Here is a 20,504-nt window from a genome sequence, read left to right on the forward strand (position 1 = left end):
AGTCAATCCAATTCCTTCAAATTTAAACTGCGATTTTCTGGCAACCAAAATTAGCTAGGATGTATTCCAGCACCCCGCGACCTTGGTGAGGATCAGCGACTGGGAAAATGAATGTTTTTCTTCTCTAAACAAAGCATCTCTCTGTCAAAGTTTCAAATCTGCAAGTATGCCAAGAGGTTATCCATCATTCATTCAGGACATTTGTTCATTTGTAAAAAAAAAATGCTTAAATGTGCTTTTTTCTTCTTTATTCCCACAGTGAAGACGCAGCACTTCCACGCAAAGGGTTGCAAACTCCTTTGTTCTTTGGGGAATGATTAAGAGACAATGGAAGCTCTTTAGCCCCTACAGACTGGTGTCTGATTGGCTAGCGCCGAGAGACGAACAGACTGACACACTGGAGTCTTCCCCATCGCTCTCTGAGGAAAAAGATGACATAACAACGGGACTTGCTCTAAGGTATTGATTTGCAAACACTTATTGCCTTTGAACACAAAGAACATTTTGCTGGGGGTTCCTGCCAATCTTTGTGCTCCAGGTCATTTTCACATGTCGTTTTATGAGAAACAACACAATTTAAAGTCATTATATTACCCTTTTTTACAGTAAGTGAACTGGAAGTTGTTCGGGGTGGCAACAAAAAGGCCTTTTTCAAACAGCACAGCTATTACAAACACTTAAATGCAGCGGCGGGCCGTGAATTTCTAAGCGACGCCTTCAATTCTATATCTGAATCAGTCCAACCCTCAAAAAATATTTTATGGCTATAAAACCTTTACTGCAGCTACAGCTGCGACACATATAAATAATCATCAATAATAATATCATACAATTGAAATATTATTTAGGAATATAGCCATATTTTACTCACTTACTATCGCCATCGAAGCTAATGCTGAAAGTCGAGCCTGTCCTGTCGTATTTCTGGCATACGTTTTTATTCGATTTAGTTCTGAAAATGTTCGTTCCCGGTTGTGATAGGCTTACTTGCTTCGGAGTTGTCCGACCTTTCTTAATGATGTCCAGCTTTTCTTGAAAAGTCTGTCTTGAAAATGGCTTTGACAGTAAATCTGCAAACAAATCCATTTCTTCTCCTCCTTCAGCCATTGCGGGTTGACAAAACCACTATTAAATCAACACAACAATATATTTGCTTGTGCAGCTCGCTCCAGATACAGTTTGGTAGCTCTGGCTAGTCTACTCTATCACTAGCCAATCATAGTTGGTGAAAGCGATGACGTATCCCTACCCCTGCGACAAGGCAATGACGTATGCCTACGCCTGCGAGAAGGCATTGTGGTGTCACCAACTCGAAATCTGATTGGTTAAAGCAACAGTTTTATCAACGCTAGTTTTATGCAGCAGAGCCTGCAGAACTGATTGTGAAGGCCTCAAGGCAAATTTCTGACCCTGGCAACAAATAATAGCTGAAGTGTGATTGGTTAGATGCTTAAATATGAAAACACACATCTGGAAGCAGCGCAACCAGGGGAAAAGCAATGAAAAGAAGCTGACAATTTGGAATTATTTAATAAGTATTCATGGACAAAACATAATTAACATCAGTCTGTGATTCCTATATTTTTTTAAGCCAGCAGAGAAGCCCTTGCAGGCCCTGACGGTCCACCGCTGCTTAAATGCAATTAATATCAAGAACATCAACATGTAAGAACCTTTGAAATGTTTTGACCCCACCAAAAAAAAATCCACAAAATGAGGCGGTTCTCCCAAATCCAGTCCCACATTTTCACCTACCTTCTCCCAAGGCCTGTAATTGCTTGCGTCCAAAGCCTTTGCATGTGTGTGAGAGAAAGATTTATGTGTCACAATATGGCCAATGTTGCGGAAAAAATGTCAAGTACACTCGGCGCTGATGTGTTACCACGTTGGCACCGACCCAGCTGCGGTGGGGGGATTAAGCTGGTTGTCATCATATTAATTAGCGTTGTCGTGATAATTTGAGTCACTGTGGTGGTCTACTATAAACATAGCCGCCCCTCCTCCACCACTCCTCCGACCGTCCCTCCTCAGGACACATCTGGAACGTCTGATTGCCTCACAATTAAAATGTATGGCGAAACGCCGTCATCCCAATTGAAGCGCCGAGTCGAAACGATATCATTGCGGCCCCACTGAGATATAAAAGGAAATTAGCATAGCATAATAGTCGCGTGCACGGACGAGAGCTCACGAGTAAACAAATCGTTTGGGTCAGTATTGTTATGCCGAGCTTCAATTAGATGGCGATGTTGTTGGATGCATTATCGAGCAAATTGGAGTAAATGGGCAACAAGATTAAATAAGTAGGCATTTTTATTTACATGCAATAATGCGAAGGCTGCCCTGGAGAGGAAATATTTGTACTGCTAGGGTGGACTCAGAATTTCGAGTAGTCTTATTTAGTTATTTTCTTGGCAAGGTTACATTTTATGTGAACATTTTTTGTTGGGGTGATTATAAAGTAATACCATAACACCGTTGCATTTAAAAAAAATCTAAGAATCAGATTATTCGATGCATTAAAATGTTGACTTTAGGCCAGGGGTGTCAGACTCGGGCTGGTTCGCGGGCCGCTTTAACGTCAACTTGATTTCACGTGGGCCGGACCATTTTAGATATAATATTTAGATTTTTTATATATAAATGGATTAAAAGAACTGGATTAAAAGTCCTGAATATTCAGTTTTTTATAGATCTAAAACAATGTTTATTTTAGCTTTTTTTAAATGTATTTTTAGATTTTACAAAATGATTTTTAGAACTAAAAACAGAAAAAAATGATTAAAAAATGACTATTGTTGATTTAAAAGGGGGAAAATCAGGAAATGTAATATACATCTATACTCTTCATTTTAATTTGATCCTAAAACAGAAAGTCGGCACTCATGATTTACTTTCCCGGGCCACACAAAATGATGCGGCGGGCCAGATTTGGCCCCCGGGCCGCCACTTTGACACATGTGCTTTAGGTTTTTATCACAGGCAGGTTCCACCCCATGCCACCCATGTGATTTACCCATTCTTACATCACAATGAAGCATTCCATTTTAGCTTTATAAAAAAACGGGTACAAAGCAAGAAATAATTCCTATCCAGGAAACGTTCAAAAAGTTCATCGATCAGAGGTATAATACCACGATTCAAGGTGGTTCCAAGTATGTTTTTGGAAGGAATTTGCTTTGTCCAAATATTCAAGGCTTGGTGACAAGAAGCAAGCAACAAAGCAGTATCACCGATCCGTGATGTACAAATTCTTTATCTAGAGTGGTCGATAATGAAGCAAAATCCGAGAGAACAATTGAGTTCCATTTTGAGAATTGTAAGCAACCAAAAATGAATACGAGCCTCAGAACTGAAAAGGTCGGCAGGCCATGGACGCGGCGCTCCGCCAAGTTGAATCAAGTGATGGGCTTTGAAAAGAAATATAATATGCTTTGATTTTTCCATTCCCCACGCTCATAAATTGAAGTTGACGTGGCCGCCTTAGCTGTGGTGTAGCAGACATTAGGGGGTTAGCAGCCTGTTGCCTGTGGCTCCTCATTGTACAACACGCTGTGACCACTCTTTTCTTGTCCAATTACTATTTTTTCCGCTGAGAGTCGGCGTAGAGTGCAGCCACTTTCCTGGAAGGTGTTGTCACAACAAACCCTGTCGAGTGCCAATGGAGCCTGGCGAAAAACACGTTTTGATCTTTGACAGACCTACAGTGATCAGGAGGAGACTGATAAAAGGGAAGTGCCCCGGAAATGCCCTAATATCCACCAGAAATGCTCCAAAACGTACAGAAAGTGATCGGGGAATGCCATAACATTATGATGAAAACAATGAAAAAGGTGTTACAAATCCTCAAAGAAATTGGAATTGCCTCAATTAGCCACTCGAGTACTATAGTAGTATATAGTTTAATTCAGTGGCGGGCCATGCATTTCAAACCTACGCCTTCAGTGCTACGTCTGAATCAATTCAACCCTCAACCTTGGGGTCGCCAACTCGAAATCTGATTGGTTAAAGTAACAGTTTTTATCCACGCGTATTTTATGCAACAGGGCCTGCAGAACTAGTATCCCCTTTCTCAGCTGCTTGCTTTACTTTCAAGTACTCACAGATTCCGCTAACTGTTTCTCCTTCATCCATATTAATCCTCTCGTCATGAATATCACGGCGCAGCTTGAAAAGGACCACCTAGCGCAGGGGTGTCAAACTCGGGTTGGTTCGCGGGCCGCTTTAACGTCAACTTGATTTCACGTGGGCCGGACCATTTTAGATATAATATTTAGATTTCTTTTTATAAATGGATTAAAAGAACTGGATTAAAAACCCTGAATATTCAGTTTTTATAGATCTAAAACAATGTTTATTTTAGCTTTTTTTTAAATATATTTTTAGATTTTACAAAATGATTTTTGAACTAAAAACACAGAAAAAATGGATACAAAAATTACAATGATTGATTAAAAAATGGGAAAATCAGGAAATTTAATATACATCTATACTCTTCATTTTAATTTGATCCTAAAACAGAAAGTCGGCACTCATAATTTACTTTCCCGGGCCACACAAAATGATGCGGCGGGTCAGATTTGGCCCCCGGGGCGCCACTTTGACACATGTGACCTAGCGTATGTGCTCGTATGTCAAATTTGTCTCGTATCTCAGGGCAAAAAATTGTTCGAAATTTTCCTCGTAACTCAAATTTCTCGTATCTTGGGACACTCAATGTCAAGGTATCACCGTACAGGCCTTGCTTATGTCATTTCCTCGTAGACTGTCGAGCTGTCACGCACAGGCTCTCGGGACCGTAGGTGAGATTAGCTGTCACGCTACAAAGAGCAGGTAAATATCTGGAGGCCATCGTGTCGCACTCTGTGGCGGGTGATGAGGGTCGGGGGGCGGGGGGTGAACCAAACGATTCCTTTAATTCCTCCACCAAGGGGTCGATGATCCATCCAACCATGTAATGAGGTCTCTTAGCCAAACGAGCAACCCTTCTTGCGCTGACGCATGAGTGTGTAACCGTGTGAATGCTACAGAGACAAAATAAAAGTGCTTTCCCACTCGTCTTCCCCCCGATGAGTCTTCCCAGGTGTCGAACATCAGAACAGAATCGCATGTTCCTCGCGTGCCGCAAACATGAGTCAACATCTGCGACTTTATTCCGGAACATACGCGATTTGTCGCTTCACATTAAAACCACAAATTCATTTCCCCTTCCACGCGTACACGCCGGTGATTGTCTTGCTTTTTTACCAGTAATGAGATGATCTTCCGTTAGCTTTTTTGCTGTGGGCTTGATTCCGTGTTTGGGGAGCATCCCAGAGTAACGCTACAGTGTTGACTTTAAGAGCCCGTCGATGCTTTCATCGCTAATTGGCTTTTAAACGGGCGCAATGATTATGGTTTTATGAGCGCACACCAACGATTGGCAAAGTACATGCAGTAGGAATGTTAATATGTGATAACAACAACAACGAATAATACTAAGGCAAGTTGGGTAGGTTTTTGGTACGGGCAATGTAGAGCGATTGCCCAGGGCGCAATCTATTTGGGGGTGCACGGGAACCTTCTGCCAAATTTTTCTGACATCATGTGTGCTGTTTACATGTTCTCCCCGGACCTGTGTGGGTTTTTTTTCTGGGTTTTCAGTTTCCCCTCACATTCCAGAAACATGCATGCTAGGCTAATTGTACGCTAAATTCTCCTTACTTGCAAACACGAATGGTGTGATAGCGGATGGGAAACTTGAATTATGCCAAGTTCTCTACTGAAAGGCATCGTTTTCTCCTTTCCAAGAAGCAGTTTTTCCGCAATTCACAGTCGTCATCAGAGTGCAAATCCGGCCCATCCTGTAAAAAATATTAATAAAACTGCGGGCACTTTTACAGCTTCAGTCAGCTCCACTCACCTTTCCTTCCCGTCTCAGCGGATATGCGACGGTAATGAAATGTAGATAACGTTGGGAATTGTGCGACACAAACAGCAGGCTGTGCAGTCAGGGGGCAGTTAGTTGTGCAACGCTGAGCTGATCTGCCCAAGTCAGATATCTGCGCCTGCCGTTTCCCACTAAACAACACCACAACCTGCTCATCATATTTCTCCCCAGGTTGCGGCTTTAACGTGATTTGTTGCCTTTTCCTTTTTAGATCTCCTTTCGGTCCTTGTTATGTAGTCCAGTAAAATTTCCATCTAGAGTTGCCACAAAATGTTGGTTCCTTTTAAAAAAAAAAAAACAGTGACACCATTTTGACATATTGTCACAGCCATAATTACAAAACAGGTTTATTTTATTTCCTTTCCCTATATCGTCTAAAGAAATTCCACGTTAACACATACCTGTCAACTTATACGATTTTCACATACCGTATTTTCACGACTATACAGCGCATCGTATTTTTAGCCGCAGTGTCAGTAACGAGTGCTATTTCTGTATTTTACACACACAAAGGATGCACCGTATTTATAGACGCAGCCAGGCATGGCAAATCATACACCCGCTTAAACATGCACGCTACACCCACACGCTAAAAACACGTTTTTAAAAAAGCAACGGAAGCAAAACTGAGTTCGGTTGTACTTTATTTAGCTATTTTACAATGTACTCGCGTCATCATCACTCACAAATCCATCAAAGTCTGAGTTCATTTTCGTGACTTGGTCGCAAATCAAAAGTGACGGTGAGCCGTGAAAAAAGCCATCCGGTCGCTTGACGTACGCCTCACGTAGCCATAATCTCATGTTGCGGTTCGATATTCATCTATATATAATATATATATAGTTCGCAGTCTAGCTTTGAATGCTCTGTTGACGCCAACATCTAGCGGCAGGATTTCTTTTGTAAATCCAGTCGGAATGACGGCGAGCACCAAATTAGTGTGTTCGCCGTCATACTGGGTGTATTGACAAAAGAACTATATATCCCAGCAGTCACTGCGCAGTACTTTTTCTACGGGAAAAATAGTAAAGTCGGGGACTGCTTGCCGTAGTTTTGAGAGCTGTAGAGGATGGTGTACCCTATCGACTGATTTATTTTATTTTATCGTGATAACAATTTTAGTATTGGTCCATATATAAAGCGCACTGGATTATAAGGCGCCCTGTCTATTTTGGAGAAAATTTAAGACTTTTAAGTGCGCCTTATAGTCGTGAAAATACGGTATTTTATAGATTTTTTGATCATTTCAAATTGTGTACGCCGTATAACAGCTTTTGTACGGGATTTTTAGGTACGTTTTTTGTAAAACCGATCTCGTTTTACCCATTTTGGCTCTATTCCGGGTCGTCTCGGTCACTTGTAGCAGACGAAAACGTCGTCGTCGACTGCTAATATGATATGCGCATTGTCCGTCAGCAAGCAATGTACCCAGACAGTCAAGCGGTCAGCCTCATACAGCGACATCTGCAGAATATGGAATTTTGCACATACTGACTTTTAAGTGCGCCCTATGTGAGTAAATATGTGTTTGCGTTGCATTTGTATGCTTTTTTAAATCGCTTTATAAGGGGAATTGCAATCATTAATAAGGGGAGCAATTGGCCGAGGTTGACAGGTATTATGGTTTACATGTAATATGCGTGCCCAGTTTGTAGGTGGCAGCACCATTAAAATTTGATTCCTGCTCATGACAATCTCGTCATGCATCGACTTATCTCCTTGATCGTTAGTGGCACTGAAAGAGTTAACTAGCTGAGAGGTACGTATTGGAATCGGAATGTCTTAGAATGACCGCGCTCATTCCCAAATCAATGTCTATTGTGTGCAAACTGTAGGTCTGAATGCGTGTTTGTCTCCGTTTGTGTTTGTGTAAGCCAATTCTGTTGATGCTAGCAGTTTGCTGTAAGACAGAAGCAGGGGTGCTTACACCTACACTTATTCCTAATGAGGGTTTTACAGGACCCACAGACTCTTTTATATAACTATACCAGGCCCGCCGTTGTGAATTTGTGTGGAATGTGTGTGTGTTGCAAGAGTTATTGATACTTTGGGAAAAGGAATGGAGAAAGCACGGAGGAGGACGGAGCCCGAGAAAAATGTCCTGGTTGGAGAAGAAATGGAAACTGGAGCATTGTCTATTAAAATCTTGTAGAATTTGTGGAACTAAGAAATAATTTAAGAACAACAGGGAAGTGCGGACTTTTAAAACCGTGGTTATATCGACAAACCGTAATTGGTGGCCAGCCAAATGGACATTTTCCAGTGTTGAACCAGCCTACCCTACATGTTTTTGGGACCAGAGTACCCAGAGAAAACCCACACAAACCTGGGAAGATGTATGATACATGCAAACTACACAGGAAGGTCCAGTCCTAGAATAGTGAGGCCGTTGCGCGAACCAGGCCGTCTGATGCGACATACAGTCCGAAAAAAATGGTCAATAATTATTAATAAACTATCCGAATACAACAGTTCCACATACTAGAATCTAGATCACGTGTCAAAGTGGCGGCCCGGGGGCCAAATCTGGCCCACCGCATCATTTTTGTGTGGCCCGGGAAAGTAAATCATGAGTGCCGACTTTCTGTTTTAGGATCAAATTAAAATGAAGAGTATAGATGTATATTAAATTTCCTGATTTTCCCCCTTTTAAATCAATAATTGTAATTTTTTAATCATTTTTTTCTGTTTTTAGTTCAAAAATCAATTTGTGAAATCTAAAAATATATAAAAAAGCTAAAATAAAACATTGTTTTAGATCTATAAAAAAACGAATATTCAGGGATTTTAATCGAGTTCTTTTAAACCATTAATAAAAAAAAAACCTAAATATTATATCTAAAATGGTCCGGCCCACATGAAATCAAGCGGCCCGCGAACCAACCCGAGTCTGACACCCCTGATCTAGATGCTCCGATTCTTTTGTCAGGCGGAGTGCACGGCTAATTTCTTAGCATCTATATATAACCCACCCGCAGTTTTGTTTGTCCGCATCCTCACCCATACAAAGGAAGATGTAGCGTATGTTGCCTTTTTTATTGAGAGCGTAAATGCCTTTTCCAGAGGCTGCCCATCAAAAGGCCCTCCCCAACTGGCAGGGCGGCGTGCCAAGACGCCGCCTCCGTTAGGGTGTTTTTCATATTTTTTGGCTTTTAATTGCCCCCCTTGTGACTGCGCCAAGGAACAAACAACAGCGGCCTGCACGGTGTTAAGTATCCTTGGCTGGAAATGATCTGTTTAGGCTCCTCTGTTTGATCCTTTCAAGCAAGTCATTAGTTTCAAGCAATCTGCTTCCTTTCCCGGTAGGTCCGTTTACTCACGTTTCTCGCCTTCTTCCTCCCCTTGTAATAACACGCCGCGTCTTAATTTAGTCAGCTTCGGGGGCTCAAATCGCTCATTTACGTAACATATGTTCCATATGTAGCCGTAACCTGGTATACTTTGTCAAATGGAAGGAGGATGTTTTGCTGTTTTTGCGGTGGAGTAATAGGGCCACACAAAGAATAAAAGAAAAGACTAAGAGAATAATTCATTATAAGACTAAAAAGGGCATCATTTCAGGCATCCCGGAGTCATTTCCTGTAAGTTTTGGAAATATCTTGTGGATTTTGGGAAATTTTCTGATCACCTATAGTTCATCGGTCACTTCTTTTTGGTTAGAGGGGAGTTTGGGGTCTCTTTCTGTTGGCGTTGAGTCATTTTGTGTCGTGTTTTTGCGTGACCGGACGTTTGGTCGCCGGACGTTTGGTCGCCCGGACGTTTGGTCGCCCGGACGTTTGGTCGCCCGGACGTTTGGTCGCCCGGGTGAATATAATTTTGAGAGCTGGTTACAAGAGAAGATATTTAGATATTAAACTCTCTCTCTCTAATGAATGTAATTTTGAGAACTGGTTTCAACAGTAAACTCTCTGTCATGTTGTCATACGTCCGGGCGACCAAACGTCCGGCGACCAAACGTCCGAGTACCGGGTTTTTGTGTTGAGGAATTCCCTGGTCACTTTCTGGGTTATTTCCTGTTAGTTCTAATTAATTTTCTTCAGATTTTACAGCATTTTTGGTTACTTTTTTTGTTAATTACTTCTTTTTGATTTGAGAGCATTTTTGGTTACTTCCTATTATTTCAGATTTTTGGGTCATTTCCGAGTCATGTTCTGTTCATTGGTCACTTCCTGTTGATTTTGAAGCAATTCCTGGTCCCCCCCTTGTACACTTTGGGTCACGTCCAATTCATTTTCAGCCAATTTTAGGGATTTTTTTAAAAAAACCTGAGAAACTTGAGAAACCCTGAAAAACCTCATTCTAACATAACATTTAATTAATTTTTTTCTTAATGATAACCTATTGGAAACGATACAGCGAGTACTTTTCGAGTATGTATATTGAGTTGAAAATGTTAGCATGGGGATAACAATACGCTGGACACTAGTGTGCCTATTGTGAGTTTGCATGTTGTCGTCTTTTATGGAGTTAGGGATGGAGATTTGGATCCATTTATAGCCGAAAGGGAAAATAGCCAACATAGCAGTCCTGCTACGATGTATTGATATTTTACCTCCGCACGTCCACCCCCGCATGAGCGATGTCTCATTCGGACAACAAAGACAACCCCAACACGCACTGACGTTTGGACGGAGTGTTTTTGCTCATGTGTCTTTGAAAGCAAGCCAAGCCATTTCGCCATCTAATAGCGTCGACTTGATCCCCACGGGGAGAGCGTGCATGCCGGATGAGCGAATCAGTGGAGTTTATCCCCATCTAATCCCGTGAAGGTGATCCCACACTGCAGCGAACACCTGCTGGGCAAAAGGAGTATCGCAGAGTTGTCAAATACTTTGAATCTTCTGTTGTTTACTGCACCAGTCTTTAGTCCAAACTACTAAATATGCTTTTTGTATCAAAACTTTTGCACATTGTCAAAATCTTCAATTATTTTGAAAGTAGCGTCTTCACTTTCTTTTCATACTCAGCGGTTGTTAAATGAAGATGGCATTTGAATTGGTGGTTTAGTAGGATGTATTGTCAGTATAATAATGATTAAATTGGCTCTTTTTTTCATAAGAATATCGCATATTGGCAATGATTTAGCAGTCAATAAATACATTTTCATTCTCTAGAAGATTCAAATCGGGTGAGAAATTGAGAACCACAAAGATACAAAATAAAATGTACAAAGCTATAGTCAACAGAAACAAATGTTTTCGACTACACAACAAATTCAAAATCCCGTAATTAAGTGGGATAAGATAATGTAATGCAAAATATTGAACGGCTACAAAGCGCCAAAAATAATCAAGATGGAAAAAAATATTGTCACAATAAACAAAAAAAACGTGTATTTTGATCTAAAATAATAAATTAATTAATAAATGACATCCTTGAAATTGCAAGTATGTGATCGGGACAACTGTTATCCTATATACAGTACTACTGTGTATGTAGGTATTCTATTTATTGGTGCCACTCACTTTCGTCGAAAGGACCAATAGGAAGTGGATGCTAGTATAATGAGCTTTTAAAGGTGGCGGCGGGGGGATGAAATTCGCCTTCCATTCAGTCCCACTTTGAAGCCGCAAGAGTTTGGCTTCATCTCCTTAGCGAGGATTGCCTCTCAGCGCTCAGCCCAAAGACTCTGAGTCATCTCACCTCGCAGCAAAGACGGATGCGTGTCAAAAAAATAGATGGCGCTTCCATTCCCGTGGCGTAAATCCTTCCCATAGCGTAAGTTCCTGACCACAAATGAGCAAACACCCCCCTCCTAAAAAAAAAAAGAGGTGGCGTCGGCGTGTTGTCGCACTAAATCGCAAATTGGAATGCAAGGAGTGCCCTTTGCAAAGGTTCCCAAATTTAACTGCCTCATTTTCATGCTTCACGGCAGCGTGCCGTCACAGATTGGGAGGTAAAAATAGCATCTGGCCGGGAAGTTGACTCGCCGTTGACGACGATAGATGTCGGGCGATACTGCAGAGATACCACGTTTTTTTTGGAAGAAACATTTTTTTATCACGAAAAGTTTGCCTAGTCACTTGTATTCAAACTGAGTACTTTTCTGTTGCCTCCAATCCACTTGAACTGGGAAGGTTGGCAGTGTCTGTTCATTTCAAATGGACTCTACTTCTATGATAAACTCACTCCGAGAGTTTTAACAGTACAGACGCTCCCCTACTTACGAACGAGTTAGGTTCCGAGCGATTGTTCATAAGTTGAATTTGTTTGTAAGTTGATTCAGTGCTATATTTTGTATTATAATTTATGTTTAAGGCCTATATAAGTATATTGAAGGTTTATATAAGTGCATTTGTATGTTTAAGGCTTGTATAAGTAACGCACATTGGTTTGTAGTAAAAAACATTTAATAAATCGGAGAGAATATGTACAGTACTGTATAGAGAGAGAGAGATTTATGTATTAGAAACTGGCCGAAAGAAGCGATCTAACGACAATTGCACAGTTTTCTTCTTTTGTTCATCATAAATGATGCGGTAGCACTGTATGGCATCATTCAATTGATTTGCAAACTTTGTGCAACGTTCAATATTTGGGTCCTGCTGCTCGATCTTTCTGTTTATAAATGGTACTGACGGTCGAACGATTCAAGTTGTATGCCCGTGCAACGCTCACCACTCATGCGCATCAAGCTTCGTTATTATTGCCACTCGTTTCAAATGAAATGGCTTGCCTCTTCCTTGCACCTCCCTCACTAGAAGCCTTTCGCTTTTCACCAACCATATTGAATAATGGCTGCACGAGATATTTCATGATAAAAATGAAAAAGGTTCTTTGCGCACTGGAGCTACGTCACGCACTTACGCAACTTACGCAATTTACGCAACTTGCGCAACTTACGCACTGCAACGAACTGGGCAGAGGAAGGTGGATGCTGGGTGAGCTGAGCGCTCACAGCACCAGGCGTCGGTATTAGCGGCGGAAAGAAGCACTACTCGGAAAAAGGCGCGCAATACAAAATCGAACTTACGAACATTTTTCGAGATAAGCGCAATTTGCAGACATGTTCGTATTTACCGTTGTTCGTAAGTCGTATGTAGGGGAGCGTCTGTAGTAGAATTGGTCTTCTATCACCGTCAATGGCAGAAAGTGACATGACTAAATCTATTGGTCGTTGCCATCCCTCCCAGTCACAATGGATTGGACGCCTGTTGGACGGCAATGGCAGCAAATGAGTCAAAAATAGATCAATACATTTTAAAAAGCCGATCGTTTTTTTTTTTCACGTGTTGGGATGTGGGACATCTCTAGAGTGAATAATTAGCACTTTCTAAACCAATAAGCGGTTAAAATATGGATTTGTGGAAAATTGAGTGAGAATCTCCGCAGGCTAAAGTAAACTATCAAGCTTTTGGAAGAGGGTTACACAGAGGTTGCCAGAGAAAATGAGCCACGGCATTAAGTATGTATAAGCATCCAGTTATAATGGGGATATATATACGCACACCACAAGCATTAATATTACACATAACAGCTCATTTCTGATATCAAGTTCAAAAAAAAGAAGAAAAATACTGCTGTTACTATTTCAGTGCCACGCGCTTTACAATACATTAGCTCCAATGCTATTGCAGTATGGTAAACTTGAAAACAGTAGCAAAAGTTCTCCTATCTTTGTTTTTCGTTAAGAGGGAACCGTTGGCCTATTGGCCAAAAGTGCGTGGAGATTGAACTGTAACCGTCTTGTTATTGAAATCAATAGCAATGAGTAAAATTCCTCAATTTGAAATTGCCTCCTGAGCCAATCAATGGATATGAGAGCGAGTAATCCCCTTCAGGAAAACTAGAGTTGAGTCATGAATATTGATCAGTGGACAAGACTGAGACTCATCATGAAGAAGCTACAAGTTCTCTTAGAATTTTGGCTAACTTTTAAACTCGTTGGCCACCATTGACCAGGCTTCGGGTCCAATCCATTTGGAATGGGAGATGCGGGCGATTGTTCGGTCAAAGACGCTTCAATGGCTTTGGAATGCGAACTGGTCCTCCCAGTTTAAATGGTTTGGATTTTTAGCATTGTTGGTGGTAGCCATTTCAATTTGTTTCGTTTTGGTCCTTAAGCCACTTTTCAGTTCTTTTCCATTGCTTTCATTTGATTTTTATTCACATTCGGTTTATTTAGGGCCTCTTAGAAGTCAGTTTTCATACAACTATAGGAAGTTTTGACCACCAATTGAGATTTTGTTTCTTGCAGACCCGAGTGGGTAGATTTTGTGGGACATACGATCTTAATCCGTTCCGGGACTGAGATCCACGACAACGCACTCGTAACGGAACAAACAAATTTAATTTAACTTGGATTAATATATATACAGACACACTCAAACATACGTTTAATGTAACTTTACACAAAACTGAATTCTAATTTTGTTTCATTTTTTTTAACCTTCGTTCTGGGCGGGTTAGCTGTTTGCCACGCCTCCACCCTCACGTTCGCTATCGATGGGCTGTTTGCTGTTGTATTCCCTTGAAAATATTCCGAAAATGATGCACACAAATGTCCTCACAATAGGATAACGCACGACCACTTGCCAACGAGAAGTAGTCTTGAATGAGCGATCGCGGGAGCTAACAGGCTAAGGAAGGAATAACAGCCTACCCACGTATTGATTGTGGGTAATGAAGTTTTATTCTGAGAAAGGGTGCCATTGGCTATGGGTGTTGTGTGCACGAGTATACTTCATTACCCAGAAAGCCCTCTTTTTGCCCACGCATGCGCGTTGTGCGTTTCCTAGTCGATGCGTAGGAGAAACTCGTCTGAATAAATTGTTCAGTGCTCGTAGATATCTGTTATACACGAAAGAGATGCGGCAAAAAAAGACAGTGCGCTACAATGATAAACAGCCTCTCATGTCATGGCCACCTGGCTTGGTCGCATCTTGAAATTTTGATCGTATCTCTGCGAATTATTCGATCGAAATTTTCATCGTACCTCGAGCATGTCGTAGGTAGAGCCGATCGTACGTCGAGGTACCACTGTATATGCGATTAGAAATGAACTCAATTTATGTTTTTGGTTAAACTGTACATTTTGGCAAAAAGGAGCAGATAACTTCGGTGCGCCTTATTTAAAACAAAATTAAAAAATGGGGGATTTGTAAATTATGAGAATGGGACACTATAAAATACTGTAAAAATACAAATACCGCGGGACAATAAGGATTTTAAAGATTTGATGTGTTCTGTTTTTGCCTTTGGAAATGAATGGGCCCTTTTTAGGGGCAACCATGGATTTAAGGTGCACATTTTTAAAAGAGCCTTTTGGAATGTTTCCTAGTTGGAACAAGTTAATTGGTCTGGCTGGCTGTGTGACGCTTACAAAAAAAAGTGGAAGTAAAAAAGATTGGAATGCTGGATGCGGAGAGCTTTGCATTCTAAAGCATCCCCGCAATAATCAATATGCATGGGTTGCTTTTTTCTTTTCCCTTTTTTATTTTTTTATTTTTTTTACTGCCTTGTTTTAGGCCGCAGCGTCTCCGGCGAAATCAAATGGCCTCGCTCAGCCGTAACTTTTCGGCTCAACAGCGGCGACTTTTCTTCAAAGTCACAGCAAGACTGTTTGCAATTGTAATTTAAATTTGTTCGACTGTTACATCTAATCTTCCTTCTTGTTTTGTCCTTTGTTCTCACGTCAATTTTGTTTCCGGCTTTTCTTTCCTGCGTCGCTTCATTACATCGGTCTCTTCTTGTTTGTGCGTATTGCCTCTGACTGATTTTTATTGGTAGGCGTATGAAATATATAAATACATATACAGTGGTGCCTCTACATACGAGCTTAATTCGTTCCTGGACTGAGCTCGTATGTCGATCTTCTCGTAACTCGAACCAACGTTTCCCATTAAAATGAACTAAAAACAAATTAATTCGTTCTAACCCTCTGAAAAAACACCAAAAACAGGATATTGGATTTGAAAAAAATGTTTTATTTCTTCTAATTCGCCATCTATTAACAAAGTAACACATAACTAACTGGTTTAATAGTAATAAAATGTGTTTAATAGAACTAAAATTAGTCGGATTTCGCGGAGGGTAGAGAGAGGCAGGGGGGGGGGGATGGACTTTCCACGGCAATGCACTCGTAACGGAACAAACTAATTTAAATTAACTTGGATTAAAATATAAAGACACACTCAAACATACGTTTAATGTAACTTTACACAAAACTGAATTCTATTTTTTAAATTTTTTTTTTTTACTTTTGTTCTCCGGGTTGACTCCACCCGGACGTTCACCGGGAGTTTTTAAAAGGAATGCATCAAGAGTTGTTTGGTTTTGCCTTCCCTTCAAAATATTTCAAAAATGACGCGCACAAATGTCCTCACAATACAATAACGCGCGACCACTTGCCAGCTTGTCAGGGTGCCTCTTTTCTACAAAATCAGAAAACTCTTACCACTTTGCTAGCATTTCTTTGATATCCTTTGTAGCCAGGCGGCCCCCCTCGTCCACCTACTCCTCACTACGAGTTCCCGCAACACCTCCAAATGCAAGCTCCGCCCAGTGCTCGTAGATATCTGTTATACACGAAAGAGATGCGGCAAAAAAGACAGTGCGCTACAATAATGAACAGCCTCTCATGTCTTGGCCACCTGGCTTTCTCGCATCTCGAAATCTTTCTCGTATCTAGAGATAATTATTTGCTTGAAATTTTCCTCCTGCTCGTATATAGAGGTACCATTGTATTTATATATGTGTATGTGTATATGTATAATATGTTTATATATATGTATGATATATATATGAATAACATGTATATATATATATATATGTATGTATATATATATATATATATATATATATATATATATATATATATATATATGTGTATAATATGTATATATATGTGCGTGTATATATTTAGTACATCCTCGAAGTCACCGGTGCTCTTGTTGCTTTTGATTTATTCACTTCACACGGCGCATTGTTATGTGAATAAAAGCAATTTTAATTAAGGCGGTGATAATGCAGCAGAACGTGACTGAATTGGACAATCGCGAACAAACGGCAGGTGGCCCAGTCATAATGGCGCCCAGATTTTGATTCAAATAAAAACGATGATAAAATAGAAATTCATGATCCATTTGCTAAAACCATATTGTTGCAAACTGCACAGGTAGATTTACGCTCAAGATTCGCTTTCTAGACATTGAAGCCTAAAATATGAATGCTTTATAGGGTGAGTAACTCGTTTTTGTTTGTTGAAATCTATAAAATACCTTAATATAAATATATATATACTTATTTATAGAAACTTGAATAGAAAAGAGAAAGTATAAAGAGAAAAACACTAAATTTAAAAAATGAAAAAAAGATTAATAGTTGAAAAACGAAATGGAACAAATACTAAACCAATTCAAATAATACAAAAAGTGAAAAATATAGATACACTTCTATATTTATACATGAGGTAAATATATTAAAAAAGAAATAAAATGGGAGAAAATATTAATAAATTCATCCCTTTTGATTTTTTATTTATTATACTGTTGAATTGTTTCACTAACGTGCCTACTCTTTATAGGGCACTGGTATTCAAAGGATTGCTGCCGCCCCTCTCAGTCAAAATAGATTGGACGTCTCAGGCCATCAATGACACGAAAATTTGAGACCTCACAGCCAGTCATCCCAGTTTAAAAGAAACAGAGGTCTATTGCTTTTCATGGTAAGTCCTCTCTTATTTATTTACTTTTTAATTCAATTTCAACTTTCTGTGTCTATTTGAATATTGTATTTTTTTTTCAATTGAGTTTTTATTTATATGTATTTCCCCTTTTTTTAAGTTGAAAGTGACAATGTAGGCCAAGGGTGTCAGACTCGGGTTGGTTCGCGGGCTGCTTTAACGTCAACTCGATTTCACGTGGGCCGGACCATTTTAGATATAATATTTAGATTATTTTTTTAAATAAATGGATTAAAAGAACAGGATTAAAAGCCCTGAATATTCAGTTTTTTATAGATCTAAAACAATGTTTATTTTAGCTTTTTAAAATATATTTTTAGATTTTACAAAATGATTTTTGAACTAAAAACACAGAAAAAAATGATTAAAAAATGACAATTATTGATTTAAAAGGGGGAAAATCAGCAAATTTAATATACATCTATACTCTTCATTTTAATTTGATCCTAAAACAGAAAGTAGGCACTCATGATTTACTTTCCCGGGCCACACAAAAATGATGCGGCGGGCCAGATTTGGCCCCCGGGCCGCCACTTTGACACGTGATGTAGGCCAAACTCAAACTTCTGCAGTCCGTATTCATTGATTTTTATTTTTTTTTATTTTCCCACTGCTCAAAAAACACTGGCATGTCAGTCCATAGTTTGAACGCTGCCATTTTCTAAGCCACCCAAACAACTTTCCCTTTGCTGACAATTGGAATGACTCAGCTACGTTTGCGCGACGAGTGACTCACGCGTCGTCCGTTGTTCAACAGCCAATCCACTGTTTTAATGTGAACGGTAATTAGTTTGCGTGCTATTAAATCCTCTTGCTACCTATAAAAAAACAATCTGCTTTTCACCAAATATGGCCCTGGAGCTTGAAACAAATTACAAACGGGCTCACATACAATTGAATTTTTTATTTTTTATTTTTTTTTCTATCGAAGGAATTGGAATGGAGGAAACGAGTTTCATTTTTAAACGATGGCGTGGCTGTAAATCATTTATTCTGGCTGCGGAACGAATACCCGGCCATGTGCGTGCGTACTTTACAGTAGGCTTATGTTTGTGTGCACGCTGGCGTGTATTTCCCTGAGCGTCAGGGGCGCTTGTAGATAAACGGCCGATTGGTATTGACTTCAATTTAGAAAATGCTGCCCTACACTTTTCTCTCTGCAAAATGCCGCCGCTCCCAGGGAGGGAAATCCGGGACCGCTCTGCCAAAAGGAAACATATTACTGAAGGTCGCTGCCTCGAATTTAGGCAAGGCAAGTACAACAGGAATAAATAAATAAATAAAACACGTACAAAGATAAATCCAAGTCCCGCGAAATCATTATAATAGCTAAAGACAGACGACAATTAAAACCAGAAATAGTGAGAAGAGCAAAAAAATGAATAAAAAAAGCTAGACTCGTATAACTTGACATTCGAACTATATGGGCAATAATGAATATGCGGATTTTATTCCTGGTTTAAAGGTTTCTTGTTCTTGTTTCTTGCTTCTTTATTCTTAGAACAAAACCTTTTAAGACGACTCTTCGTATGGCGCGAATGAATTAATACTCCAAGGCCATTAAGGTCTTTTTTTTTAGATCAGCAGTAAGATTTTATAGTCAATCCTTTGTGACTCACAGGGTGACAGTTTAACCATTTTATATGAATATGGTCCAGTGTCCACTATCTGGATTATTAGCTGCAGTTTCCTAATTTTTTGTTGAGAACTGGAAATATGCCATGACAGCAGTGGCGGGCCGTCAGGGCCTTCGAGGCCTTCTCTGCTGGCCTAAGAAATATCTGAACCATATATTATATTTTGTCCATCAATACTTATTAAATAATTCCAAATTGTCTGCTAGCTTCCTTTCCCCCTGGTTGCACTGCTTCCAGATGTGTGTTTTCATATTGAAGCATTTAACCAATCACATTTCAGCCATTATTTGTTGCCAGGGTCAGAAATCTGCCTCAAAGCCTTCACAATCAGTTCTGCGGGCTCTGCTGCATTAAACAAGCGTCGATAAGACTGTTGCTTTAACAATCAGATTTCGAGTTGGCAACACCACAATGGATTGTCGCAGGCGTAGGGATACGTCATTGCCTTGTCGCAGGCATAGGGATACGTCATCGCTTTCACCAACTATGATTGGCTAGTGATTAGCCAGAGCTACCAAACTGTATTTGGTGCGAGCTGCATAAGCAAATATATTGTTGTGTTGATTTAAAGCCATTTTCAAGACGGACTATGCCAGCAATACGATAGGCTCGACTTTCAGCATTAGCTTCGATGGCGATAGAAAAGAAGAAAAAAAGGAGGATGGATATTGTGTACAGTTAAAAAGGATTTTTGGTGAGTAAAATATGGCTATATTCCTAAATAATATTTCAATTGTAGGCCAAGTTCTGATATCTGAAAAGCTCCAGTGTTTGTATCTAATCACTAAATGCTGCTGGGAAGTGGATTTTACCCCATTTTATTGCAATTTTTGCCATTTCGCCATTGACGTCCATCGCTGTCTTTTCCCGGGAAAATCACCCCCCTGGCCCGGTTGTAATGTCTGAAAAGCTCCAGTATTTGTATTTAATCATTAAATGCTGCTAGGAAGTGGATTTTACCCGTTGAAGGCGCTACGAGAAAATGCACGGACCGCCACTGCATGACAGTAATCCAATCTACAAAAAAAATGAATGTATGGATAAGTCTTTTCCTGTCTTTTTGGGACAAAAGCCCTGAGTTATTGTTAGATTCACCAATAGGCATTCCCAAATGCACGCACAAATAAAAGAGACAGGAGACTCATCTGTGGTTTTCTTGCAAGAGAGAATCGAACTGACCCGTCTTTGTCCAAGTTCATTCTGACGTTAGACGACTCTTTTTCCTGTTTATTAGCTTCAAGGACCCTAGTTACAA

General features: G+C 40.1%; 1 long non-coding RNA gene across 1 annotated transcript in view; it reads left to right on the forward strand.

Moving 5' to 3' along the window:
* The window catches only part of LOC144071900 (uncharacterized), an 87,108-nt gene that overhangs the window by 58,679 nt on the left and 7,925 nt on the right, over nt 1-20,504 (forward strand). The window contains exons 7-8 of the long non-coding RNA XR_013299770.1: nt 260-459; nt 17,454-17,594. This is a non-coding gene — a long non-coding RNA (uncharacterized LOC144071900). The remainder of the gene's footprint in view (nt 1-259; nt 460-17,453; nt 17,595-20,504) is intronic.

This window comes from Stigmatopora argus, chromosome 3, assembly GCF_051989625.1.
Source record: "Stigmatopora argus isolate UIUO_Sarg chromosome 3, RoL_Sarg_1.0, whole genome shotgun sequence".
NCBI lineage: Eukaryota > Metazoa > Chordata > Actinopteri > Syngnathiformes > Syngnathidae > Stigmatopora > Stigmatopora argus.